Source organism: Pinus tabuliformis, chromosome 2_2 (genome assembly GCF_031772625.1).
Source record: "Pinus tabuliformis cultivar Carrire ecotype Pingquan chromosome 2_2, CPIR1, whole genome shotgun sequence".
NCBI classification, from domain to species: domain Eukaryota; kingdom Viridiplantae; phylum Streptophyta; class Pinopsida; order Pinales; family Pinaceae; genus Pinus; species Pinus tabuliformis.
This window is the reverse complement of record NC_142300.1, coordinates 1058353938-1058366542: the sequence shown is the minus strand read 5'-3', so window position 1 is coordinate 1058366542 and position 12605 is coordinate 1058353938.

Here is a 12605-nt window from a genome sequence, read left to right as displayed (position 1 = left end):
ACATTTCATGCTCAATGCTGTAAGGCACAAAAATGTCTATAACAGTACCAGAACTCCAGGCTCTTTGATTTGGAATGCCGCCAAGCTTCACAGCACCTTTATCCAAGAGCATAGTTTTTGGGAAATTCATTCGGGCACTACAGCTAGATTCTGGGAGGACTCTTGGCAACAACTCCCAAAACTAGCCTCACTCTTTCACAAGCCCATCTGGCAAGCTTCTATGCAGCAAGCTGATCTAATCCATGTTCATCAGTTCTGGCAGCAACAAACACCCCAAGACTTTCAACACTGGAAATCAGCTAGCACCTGGCAGGCAAACTGGCAAGGGGAAACCTACACAGAGATCGATCAGGAGTTAAATCACAGAAGAATCAAATACTCGGTTCAACAGGACAAGCTACGATGGGGACACATGCCAAAAGGAATGTTTACTACCAAGGAAGCATACCAACTTCGCTATCCACCCACGCAGGCAGACAAGGATCAGCTTTGGGACCAGGTTTGGCAACCAGGAATTTGGCCTAAGGTTTCCACTTTTCTATGGCTCTTGAGCAAGCGGCGAATCCTTACCTGGGACAATTTGCAAAAACGAGGATTCATTGGACCTTCTAGATGCCCCAACTGTAATCTCAACTCTGAATCCATCCTGCATCTCATGGATACTTGTCCTCTAGCAACTCAATTATGGGAGAGAATTGACCAATGCAACAGAAGATCGGGCAAACGACTGGGAGATATTACAGACACCATCAGAAAATGGCCAAAGCACCCTTTCCAAAGCCTTCTCCTAAACTCACTGTGGAACCTCATCCCGGGCTTTATCTACTGGATATTATGGAAGGAGAGAAACAATAGAGTCTTCAACAACATCAGCAGGCCAATTGACACTCTGTGGCTTCTTCTCAAGCAAAATCTCCAAGAAACTCTGGCTATTAGACAATGGCAAGACTCAGACCTGCCAGACTCTCCTCAGGAATGCCTCATCATGAAAGCTTGGAACCTGGACCTCACCTTTTTGGCTCAAGTCAAGTCCAGACCCCCAACTAGTTCCGCCTCTCCCCTCAATTGGTCCCCTCCTGCATCCAACTCATACAAATTGAACTTTGATGGGGCAGCCAAGGGCAATCCTGGGCCGGCTGGTTATGGCGGTGTCTTCAGGAACGAAATGGGCACAGTATTGCATATATATCATGGAACAATTGGCAAAGATACCAACAACGCTGTTGAATTGGAAGGATTATGGAAAGGTATTTGCATAGCAGAACATAAATTTTTTTTCCCTCTTGAGGTAGAAGGGGACTCTCTTATCTTAATAACAACAGCCACAAGGATTCAAACAGGCACCTCGGCAGCTAAGATTGCCTCAAGATGGAGGTTGCTTAGTAGACTGGAACAAATTGAGGAATGGCTCAGGACCCCCCGGAGCATCACCTTCAAGCATATAAGGCGCACTGCCAACAAAGTAGCAGACAGATTGGCCAATCAGGGGGTCAACCAACAGCTCCCATTCTTCTCAGGCCCTCTTTGTGACTCAGATGATGCACAACTCAAACATGAGTGCACTTCTTTGTTGCAACAGGATTATTCTCTCCCGAATGCAAGTGAATAGTCGGCTCAAGGGTACGAAGGTGGCGTGGAGGGTGGGCGCGTGGCCGCTCACAAGTGCCAGATGTAATTGTAGCAAGACGGAGCCATGGTTTTGCACAAACTTATTAATTGTAGCATTAACGCTGCCCTCCCTGGAGTTCGTTTTATGTGCGATGGCGCTTGGTTTGGTCCTCACTCTTGTTTCTCCTCCACGCACTTTCAGGTTCAACAAGGTGGCAGCTCCTTGTTGTTCCTCAAGTGCCAACTCCATCCTCTGCTTCCCTTCGGCTCTGGTTCATGGTGCTGACAGTGATTAGTGTGCTCAGTCTCCATTATATTCGGTGTGCTTTCTCCTCAGTCGCTTCCCTGCCATTCCCTCTCCGTTTGTCAGTCCTGCTCTTCACAAAATGCCAAGAGAACGACCCAGAATGGGGTGCAGATGGGGCAGTTCTTGTGGCCGAGTCTCCCACCAGCCATCCTCTACCTTTTCAGACCCCTCGTCGGACGCTTCGGAGTTCTGCTGCAACAGATATCCTGCTACAAGAAGTGGCAGGGGCAGGGGAAGAGGGCAAGTAACAACTGAAGTTTGCTCACATCATTCTCACTTGCATACAACCCGATTCCATATTCCCTATTCTCTGGGAAACTCATCATTCATCGTTTCAGTGACAGTCGAAATGTGTGAGGACGCTGTGGGTTTGGGGGAGGTTAATCATGGGGCTCCTCTGGAACATAGGATGGCAGACCAGAACGTCTCCCAGTGCCAAGACTCAGGAGGCTTGCAAACTATGAATACAAACGCTAATGCTGGCCCAAGCGCACCAGCGGGAGGTGACCCTTCAAGTTCTGCGGCCCATCCTTCTGAATCCAAAGACTCAGATCAATTTGGGTGCCGAATTGTAGAAGAATAGCCATCAACCTCGGACGAAGATTGAACTAGTCTACGCCTTTCATTTTTTGGTCAGTTGCCGAAGAAAGAAGTTCAACTCCCTCTAGATACATAGTTTTCATGCTTGTAAGCTTGCTGAATCAGGTCTCTGTCAATTCTATATGTCGGTCTCCACTATGAGGGCAACTTTTTCTTATATGTTGGTGTCTGTTTACATTTATGTTTATGTTGGAATCTATCCAAGAGCTAGCTGTGCACAAGTCAGTCCTGGTTACTGTATGGGTCAGTTTTTAGTCACTGTATGGGTTAATTTTGGTATGGTCACTGTCAAGATTTGGAATCTTATGTTTTCAGATACTACAAATCCTGATGTAAGTCAATACGCAGGTTCTCTAGTAAGTACGTCAAGAGTTTTTTGTAAGAATGCCAACTCCATGGCTAGAACTCTCGAGGCATCTACCTCTCTATAATATCATTTTTGTATCAATATAGGAGTAGACCAATTAAGAAAAAAAAATTGGGAAAATGGTCCCATATCCCCAGTCGGACCCACTATACCAAACGGAAAAGGAGTTGCTAACCAAGGTCTAGACTGGGTGGGTATCCCCCTTGCTGTAGACCTGATTTTTGGGGCTTCAACAACTGCATATATGAAAGTTCACAAGAAAAAACAAAAAATAGGTCTGAAGAAATTGCTCAGACTTAAAGTCCGAGTTCCTACAGGAACAAACAAATCAGTTACAGCAAGAACACCAATGGTTGAGCCCTGATTGGCTTAAATTAACCCGAACTAGGAACAACAATACTATTGTCCCAGTGGAGTCGCCAATTCTGTTGAGGGACTATGTCCCCTAGGGTTTTGGGTCAACACCCTAGTAGAGCGAGGGGTTATCTACAGTAAAAGAAAAGAATTCCACGTAGACATGATACTTAAATAAGCAAGCTATGCAAAGAGATGCGTACCTGGGTGTCCTTCGTTCTAGTAGATCCAACTAGGGTTCAAACCCTCTTGGAGTTCCTCTTGATCCTTGAACCTACCAAACAGCTAATTCAAATAAGCATAGCAATATATGGACAAAGTATCATATAGAAATCAACTTCATAACATATTGAAAGATGGTTAATTATACATTGAAACAATTATTCATATGTAAACCATAATAATAACATCATATGCGTAAAGAAGATTGATTTCAGGAACAAGACAAATGTTTCTTTATTACAGATGACTAAAACAAAGCAAGGAATGATATCACCTAAATCTTCCTCTTGCTGGCTCCAAGCAGAACCGTCCTCCGGGTCCGTCCAATCAAAAGCTTTCAAAAGGATCCTTCCATGACTCACACAAGGATATCTCAACTAGTGAAATGACATCAAAACTCAAGGAAACAAGGGTTTCCTGTAGTGGGGGAAGTGCTGGAAGCACAGGGATCTTCAGACCTGATCAGGGATAATCTCAGCAGAGTCTATTCTCTCTTTTTTCTCCCTCTTAAGGCCTTCCCATTGAAGCCTTTTTATAATTCTCCCAAAGTAGTTTTTTAGTTAGGAATTCGTTGGGAATAGTTGGGGCCACGGGAACTAATAGGTAATCAACAGGTAAAACCCGTGATCTCTGCTTGAAATTAAGGATATTTAATTTTTTTAAAGTGTTTTAAGACATGTACGTGGGTTGTATATACACTGACCTACGTACACACGCATTTAGCTCAGGGCAATATCACGTACAGGGAATAAAATATTGTTTTTTAAATATTTGGACCAAGTCTAGAAGGAGGGTTGCCCTAGGCCATAAATGTAGCATCACAAATATCAAAGGTGAGATTTGGAGCTATTACACATACGTAACTGAACAGGAGACCACTGTAGCGTGGGCCTGCCTATGCGTTCCCACGTCTGTTTTGGTAATACATTCGCGTCTAACCCCAAATCCAGTATGACCTGATCCATCTCATACTCACCAATTTGTGCCGTCAATCACATTTCTTGTCCGGTATGCAAAGCATGCTTTCCAAGCTTCCAGACCACGCATGGCTCTCCTGACCCTGCGCACCTAGTGATCAGCTCTTGTAGTCCCTTAACTGCCTTATTATCACGTAGCAACTTCATACATGTCTCTAAAAAGGTAGTAAGCATAGAAGGATCCATTCCTGGCTCAAGTTGATCCTTACTACCTGAAGTAGAGGCTTCCGTGAAGCTCTTTTTAGCTTCCTTAAATGTTTCCTTCACATGTTCCATCTCAGACTCAGGTTCCTTTGTAGGAACCTCGCGAACCTTCGAATCTTCTTTGGGTTGTTTCCTCTTATCTTCCCCTGTAGTTGTGCCGCTTCTGAGTACCATGTTTATGCTGGGGTCCTCTTCGCGTGGTTCGGACCTCATCATTTGGATATTTTGAGTTGGAGTGGGCTGTAGTATGCCTTTCTCATGCATTTGGGCGATCAGCGTCAGGTAATCTACCATTTCATGATCAAACTTCTCATAGGACAGACAAGATATTCTCATCAGGTTGGTGCAATCACGAGCGTAGTGCCTTGACCCTTCGCAATTATAATAGATTAGCTTTCTGCGCCCTCGTTCAGGTCCTAACCTAGGTTTGGAAGTGTTTTAGCCAAACAATTCCCACACTACTAGCCCTTTTGGCAACAGTCCGCGGAGCACAGACTGAAGTCTCACTTGAGGTAGTATGGGAGGGTGCTGGAACCAGGTTTTCACACCCTAGGGATGTCTTGATGAGGATTGGGAGGGTCGCGAATCGATCTACACACTCACACTACTCTGCCCAGTAGTCTGGCCTTCGCGTAGCTTAGCGATGAGGCACTTCTTAGATCCTTCTTATTAACGTCTGTATTATAGATTCAATCTAGTTCTTAAGGTCATTAATCAAGCATTCAACAGTTATAACTAGTGCACACAACCATAAATCTTATAGATGTGCATAAACTCAGAATATAAACATAAAAAAATAGATCTGTGACCAAATGCACAATAATTCAGAAACACTTATCTTTATTAATCTTCTGCTCAGTACAATCCGTTCCACCCTGTGCACTCAGCTGCAGGGGTCCGCGCACACAACTGCGGACTCTACTAGGCCTCTGTGCACACAGCTACAGAGCCTACTCTAACTACTACCAAACCAGACTTAGACTTATAGACTTAGAGTGAATAGTGCCTTTACAAACCCATATGCTTCAGATCTGATTAGATCTACCCAAAAGCTGACTTCTAAACCTAGAGCCCTTCTCTATTTATACATTCCCATGGTCCGTGGACCATGGACAGGCCTACTCGCTTTCTATTATCTTACATTATTCTTGGGTAGACAACCCTTTGAACTAACTCGTTATAATTCGCGCTTCGCGCACTTCAGGGAGCCTTTACCATACTATTACCCAAAATTGTGTGATTTAAGCCCCAAAACCGTTACGCGAGGGGGATCCGCTACCCAACAGACCCCTAACACAATCATTGTGACTCGTCCTGAGTCACTCAGCTGTCACGTTGATCTTTGCTCGGAGTTCCTCCAACAACCTTTGCACTGTTCGTTGTATCAATTGTGCTCGACGTTCTGATACATTGTCAGAGGTACCTTCCCGCCTTAGCGCATATGTGTCCTGCAGCTTGGTCATCTTCCCCTCGATCATAGTGGTGATCATGAACACTTCATCAAGCCAAGGCTGGATGCACGCTTTGAGCCCAGCTTCGCGCTGTCGTGCGACGTCCACCTGCTCCTTCAGAGCCTGGGCCTCCCTCATCTTGGCCAAGCGCTGAGTGATGGCGATCGTTTGTGCAATCCCCTGGACTTTGTCATAAGCCTATTGCAACTCTCACGCTTCTGTCTCTACTTGTTGCAGCGTTGGGTCTTCTTGGAGTGATGTGAGCATAAGAAGGGACTGATCCAACAATCCTATGCAATCTTAGACAGTGTGCTCTATCACTTCCAATCCTACTTGAATCTCGCAAGGGTGTTGCTTTTGAACTTCCAGGGGTGTAGTAGGCTGCACCTTCATCCTTAGCTCTGTGATCTATAAGTTCAATTCCCACTGAGCTTTCACGGCCTCCTCTTGGGCCCTACAGAATCTTGTCGGCTGCAGGGAGTTCAGCTAGGACAACCAATTCTGGTACACTGCTACAAACCTCCTCCATGATCTGTTCCAATCCTTGGTTGTGACCCATTACAATTCGCGCTTTTTTCACTTCACGGAGTCTTTACAATATTAATACCCAAAATTGTGGGCTTTGAGACCTAAAACCGTTACGCAGGGCCTCCGCTACCCAACAGGCCCCCAACACAATCATCGTGACTCGTCCCGAGTCACTCGGCTGGTGCGTTGATCTTTGCTTGGAGTTCCTCCAACAACCTTTGCACTGCACTGACATCTGCCACACTTTGTTCCACTGTCTGTTGTATCAAATGTGCTCGGCATTCTGATGCATTGTCGGAGGCACCTTCCTTCTTTAGCGCATATGTGTCCTGTAGCTGGGTCAGCTTCCCCTTGATCATTGTGGTGATCGTGAACACTTCCTCAAGCCAAGGCTAGATGCGCGCTTTGAGCCCAACTTCTCACTGTCGTTCGATGTCCAAATGCTCCTTCAGAGCCTAGGCCTCCCTCATCCTGGCCAAGCGTTGAGTGATGGCGACTGTTTGTGCAGTCCCCCATAATTTGTCATAAGCCTACTACAACTCCCACGCTTCTGTCTCTACCTGTTGCAGCGTTAGGTCTTCTTGGAGTGATGGGGGCTTAAGGAGGGACTGATCCTTAGCTCCACGATCTATAAGTTCAACTCCCACTGAACTTTCGCGGCCTCCTCATGGGCCCTACGGAATCCTGCCGCCATGTGATGAATATTGTTGGTTACGGGGAGTTTTGCTGAGACAACCAATTCTAGTACACTGCTACAGACTTCCTCCACGACCTGTTCCAATCCTTGGTTGTGACCCATTAAAATTAGCGCTTTGTGCACTTTGCAGAGTCTTTTCATTATTAATACCCGAAATTATGGGCTTTGAGCCCTAAAACCGTTAGGCAGGGCCTCCGCTACCCAACAGGCCCCCAGCACAATCATCATGACTCGTCCTGAGTCACTTGGCTGGTACATTGATCTTTGCTTGGAGTTCCTCCAGCAACCTTTGCACTGCACTGACATCTGCCACACTTTGTTCCATTGTCTGCTATATCAAATGTGCTTGGTGTTCTGATGCGTTGTCAGAGGCACCTTCCTTCCTTAGCGCATATCTGTCCTGCAGCTGGGCCAACTTCCCCTCGATCATTGTGGTGATCGTGAATGCTTCCTCAAGCCAAGGCTGGATGAACGCTTTGAGCCCAGCTTCTCGCTGCTATGCGGCATCCACGTGCTCCTTCAAAGCCTGGGCCTCCCTCATGTTGGCCAAGCGCTGAGTGATGGCGATCGTTTGTGCAGTCCCCCGAACTTTGTCATAAGCCTACTGCAACTCTCGTGCTTCTGTCTCTACCTGCTGCAGCGTTGGGTCTTCTTGGAGTGATGGGAGTATAAGGAGGGACTGATCCAACAATCCTATGCAATCTTGGACAACGCGCTCTATCACTTCCAATCTTGCTTGACTTTCGCAGTGGCACTACTCTCGATCTTCCAGGGGTGTAAAAGGCTGCACCTTCATCCTTAGCTCCAGAATTTGTAATTTCAATTCCCACTGAGCTTTCACGGCCTCCTCTTGGGCCCTACAGAATCTTGTTGTCATGTGATGAATCTTGTCGACTGCGGGGAGCTCCGCTGGGAAAGCCAATTCTGGTACAGTGTTGTAGACCTCCTCCACAGCCTGTTCCAATCCTTGGTTGTGTGCAACTAAGTCGTTGTGCTATAGACTGATCTGTTCTAGAATTCCTTTTTTCTCCATTAAGACCTAGAGGGCACGGCCTTGCCTAGCACGGAGCTTAGCGATCACCCCATCTTGCAGCTAGTATAGGGTTTCTCGCGAAAGGGTAGCCAAATTCAATCCCCAACCCCTCATGTCACCTTCGGCTTCTGTTAAGACGATGCCTGCTAGTAATACTAAAGTGTTCATTGTGGAGGCATGCACCATCTGCTTCGCTTCAGGTATACCTTCTACAAGGGTCGGAATCATCCCTCCTGGGGGTCGCACCTGTAACGCCTGCAACTGTGCCCTAAGCTCCCCCAACACAGTTGTATACTCTGACATCAACTCCTCTAGAGCACCTTTAGTGACATCACACACCGGTTTGCTGCTGTCAAGAAAGTCTTTCTCCAAGGTCTTTGTTGTCTTTGTCTTTTTACGTGTATGTGGCGGCTCCTGGATGAGTGGCCTCTTGACTTGGGTCGATTTTGTAGTAAGGTTTGTGCATTTATATGTCTCTGCTTCCCCTTGTATGTCCTGCTTCATGGACATTTCCTAATTGTCCCTAATCACTTCGGCGATTGCGGTGGTGGTTGCTGCTGCTTCCTCGGTCGCCTCCTGTTGCGAGGCTGCTTTCTGTTCCTGGCGCATCCTTTCCGCCATCTTAGTGATTCACAATTTGAGTTCCTTCTTTCACTGCTGTGCTACAATCTTTTCTAATTTGGCCAAGTTTGGGGCGTGCCACTCTAGAGGCCATGCTGCCATTACCTCGTAAATTGCATCGTCCGTTGCAATGAACGAAAGCTTTACCCATGTTCAATTTTGATCCTTCCGTGCCTGGATATACAAATTATGCATGTCTACCTTGAACTCAGTCGCGCTTTGCAAAATGTTGTATACTGTCGGGGATAACCATGACCTGTGAGTGATCTATGTCTAAATACTCGCTCCATGAATATCCAAAAAACTTTGATCTCACAAATCCTCGTGGTATCTTTCGTAGCCCGGAGCGCGTTATACCACATGACTTCAGGGAGGTTCTTCTCAATGTCAGGAAATTGGTTGCCCTTCGGCAGCTCTCCTACAACTGGGACCGGGATCCGCTTAAGGGATTTCTGATGTTAGAATGTTGGAACCCTACGAAGAAAGAAATTCAAGATTTGTTGGATCAAGAGCTACATGAGTTCATGGTACAGGAAAACAAAACCCCGTAGATAGCCTTAGCGCACACCACTTCCACCAAACCATAAGTTTAACATGGCGAGCGCGATCAAGTTGCCTGTATTTAGAGGAGTAGGAAGCGAAGATCTAGATCAGTTTTGATTTGTGGTAAGAGCAGTGTGGGAAGTGCACAGAGTTACGAATGATAACATTAAAAAGGCCACCTTGGTGAGTGCGTTGCAGGATCACGTGCTAACTTGGTATATCAAGCACTCTAGCGATCATCCAAATGCCAAAATAGTGAAGGTCCAGAATGCATTGAACAAAGAGTTTAGCCAGCCAAAATCAGAGATGCAGTCAATCATCGGGTTCAAGGAGATTGTGATGCTGCCAAGTGAAACCCCTTGGGATCTAGATCAGAGACTGAAGAGTATGATCCGTGAGGCTAACATGACGCTAATGGATGCACAACACCGCGCATGGTTTGTGGTGTCTTTGACACCACATCTGAGGATGGCGCTATCACAGCAGAAGATCTCAACCTAGGATGAAGCATTAGAGATAGCAATGAGGTTGCATGAAACTCCAATACAGGATCCTCAGTTGGGAGTTCAGCAAATCCACGTGCAACTACAAAATCTATGCTTGGAGATGCAAAGTTTGAAACAGGAGAATGCACCCCGGCCAAAAGTGTGAAAAGAAGTTCGGTGCATAAACTATAGAAGCCAGGGCCACGATAAGGATCACTGTCTGGTATTAGCGAACTATTTGGGGGGGGGGGGGGGGAAATGCCACTGAGGCCAGAGGTGCAGGCCAGACCAAGTGCGGTGCCCTCGCTCTAGTGTGTGATCTGTCAGGTGGGGAGAAAGCACACAACAGACAACTGTCATCTATTGCAGAAGTTTACGCACACCCCCAGCAGCTATTTTGCAATTTTTGTAGATCGGTGGGCCACGATGAATGAGACTGTCGGAGTTATGAATTGTTGATGGATCGAACACCTACCTACAGGATGTAGACTGAGGTGCAAAGTCAGGATCCAGCTGCAGCAATAGCGCGCGGCGGTTTCCAGGGGTGAGGATGAGGATGAGGAGGAATGGGACCAGGAAGGGGCTGCAGACAGCTAATCTGTTATAACTGCGGAGGACCAGGGCACTACGCTCGTGACTGTACCAACCCAACTAGAATATCGTGCCCCTATTGTGAGCAGTTTAATCATGAAATGATAGATTATCCCATGCTGATAGCACAGATATGCGAGAAAAGGGCAGCACAGCCTACGTCGACGCAGAACGTCCAAATGATGAGGTCCGAACCGCGCAAGGAAGACCCCAACGTGAACATGATGCTCAGAAGTGGCGCAACCATAGGGGAAGATAAGGGGAAACAAACCGAGGATGACACATGGGTTCGTAAGGCCCCTACAAAGTAGCCTAAGTTCGACTTGGAATGCGTGAAGGAGACATTTATGGAAGCTAAGAAGAGCTTCGCGAAGGTCTCTACTTCAGGTAGTAAGGATCAACCTGAGCCGGAAATGGATCCCTCTATGCTAACTACCTTTTTAGAGACATGCATGAAGTTGCTACGCGACAATAAGGTAGTTAAGGGATTACAAGAGCTGATAACTAGGTGCGCAGGGTCAGGTGAACCTCGTGTGGTCCAGAAACTGGGAAAACATGCTTCGCACATAGTTAGGAAATGCAATTAACGGCACAGATTGGCGACTATGAGATGGATCAGGTCATTCTGGACTTAGGTTCGAACATGAATGTGCTACCTAAACAGACATGGAAATGCATGGGCATGCCCGCATTATAGTGGTCTCTGATCCAATTACGGATGGCAAACCAACAAAAGATCTTGCCCATGGGGAGATTACGAGTAACGGTGGACATCGAAGGCACAAGCACATTAACGAATTTTGAGGTAATAGAAATTGTGGATGATAGCAACCCTTACCCCGCATTGCTAGGAATAGACTGGGCCACGGATATGAATGGAGTCATCAACCTAAAGAAGCCAAAAATGATATTTGAGAAAAAATCCCTACACGTAGTCATTTCGCTAGATTCGGCTGAAGGAGCGCACTACACTGAACCCATGCGCGACGAAGGAAGTGATGAGGAATTGGATTGTATCTACAAGATAACTGTGAGAAATCAGGATTGGGTAAATCCGTTTGCAGAGGGAAGAATATCATGGGAACGTGCAGATTCCTGCCCCTTAGATCCAAATGAAGAAGACGAGCGCTGGCATAATTAGTTGAACAGAGTAACAACGTTAAACTGCAACATGATGACTAGATCGCTGCATTACGTAACCATTGAGGATCGAGATCTACCAACCTATGATGGGTTGACCGCGGCGGATGAATTTTTGAACAAGTTTGAAAGCGACAGTACAGAGCACCAGAGGTTTGATGCATTAAAATGGGTGCTGCATGCGATGCCTGCGCGGTGGTGGGGAACGCATGAAGGAACCTTTGAAGACTAGCGCGACTGCAGGAGGATGATGTAGATAAGGTTTGGGAAGCTGGAGCTACAAATAACAAAGAAATACGATGGACGTTATGACCCACGCATGCACCTTACAAAATGGACCAAAGCTTATGGGGAAGAACCCCAGCCGGAGTGGGTACACTTATTTTATCATACCCTGGATGTAATCTCGAGGAACTGGTATACTGAGACAGAACTCCGACATGGTACAGGCGAATGGGATATCTTGTGTGAAGGATTTTTATTAACATTCTTATTTGAAGACCAATGGATGGATACTATTGACGATGCACTACAAGTTGTTAAGGTAGCCATTTTCAAAATACCACTGGAACCAGAAGAAATAGTGCAACTAGTATGGTCTCATCAGTTGAGCTAGGCCCTAGAATGTTACAATGTGCAGGTAGAGGATGAGGATGAGGACCCCAGAAACATCAATATTTTGGAAAAAGAGGGGGTCGCTGAGGTTCACGGACCATTGATTCGAGGACCGACATCACCGCGCCCAACTAAAAAAGAAACAAGTGAACATTGGTACGGAGGAGGAGCCGAAGTACGCAACGCTTGGGGACTATTGGGATGATGCCACAATGAATAAGGTCGTCGAATTACTTCGCAAATATTAAGACTTATTCCTGAC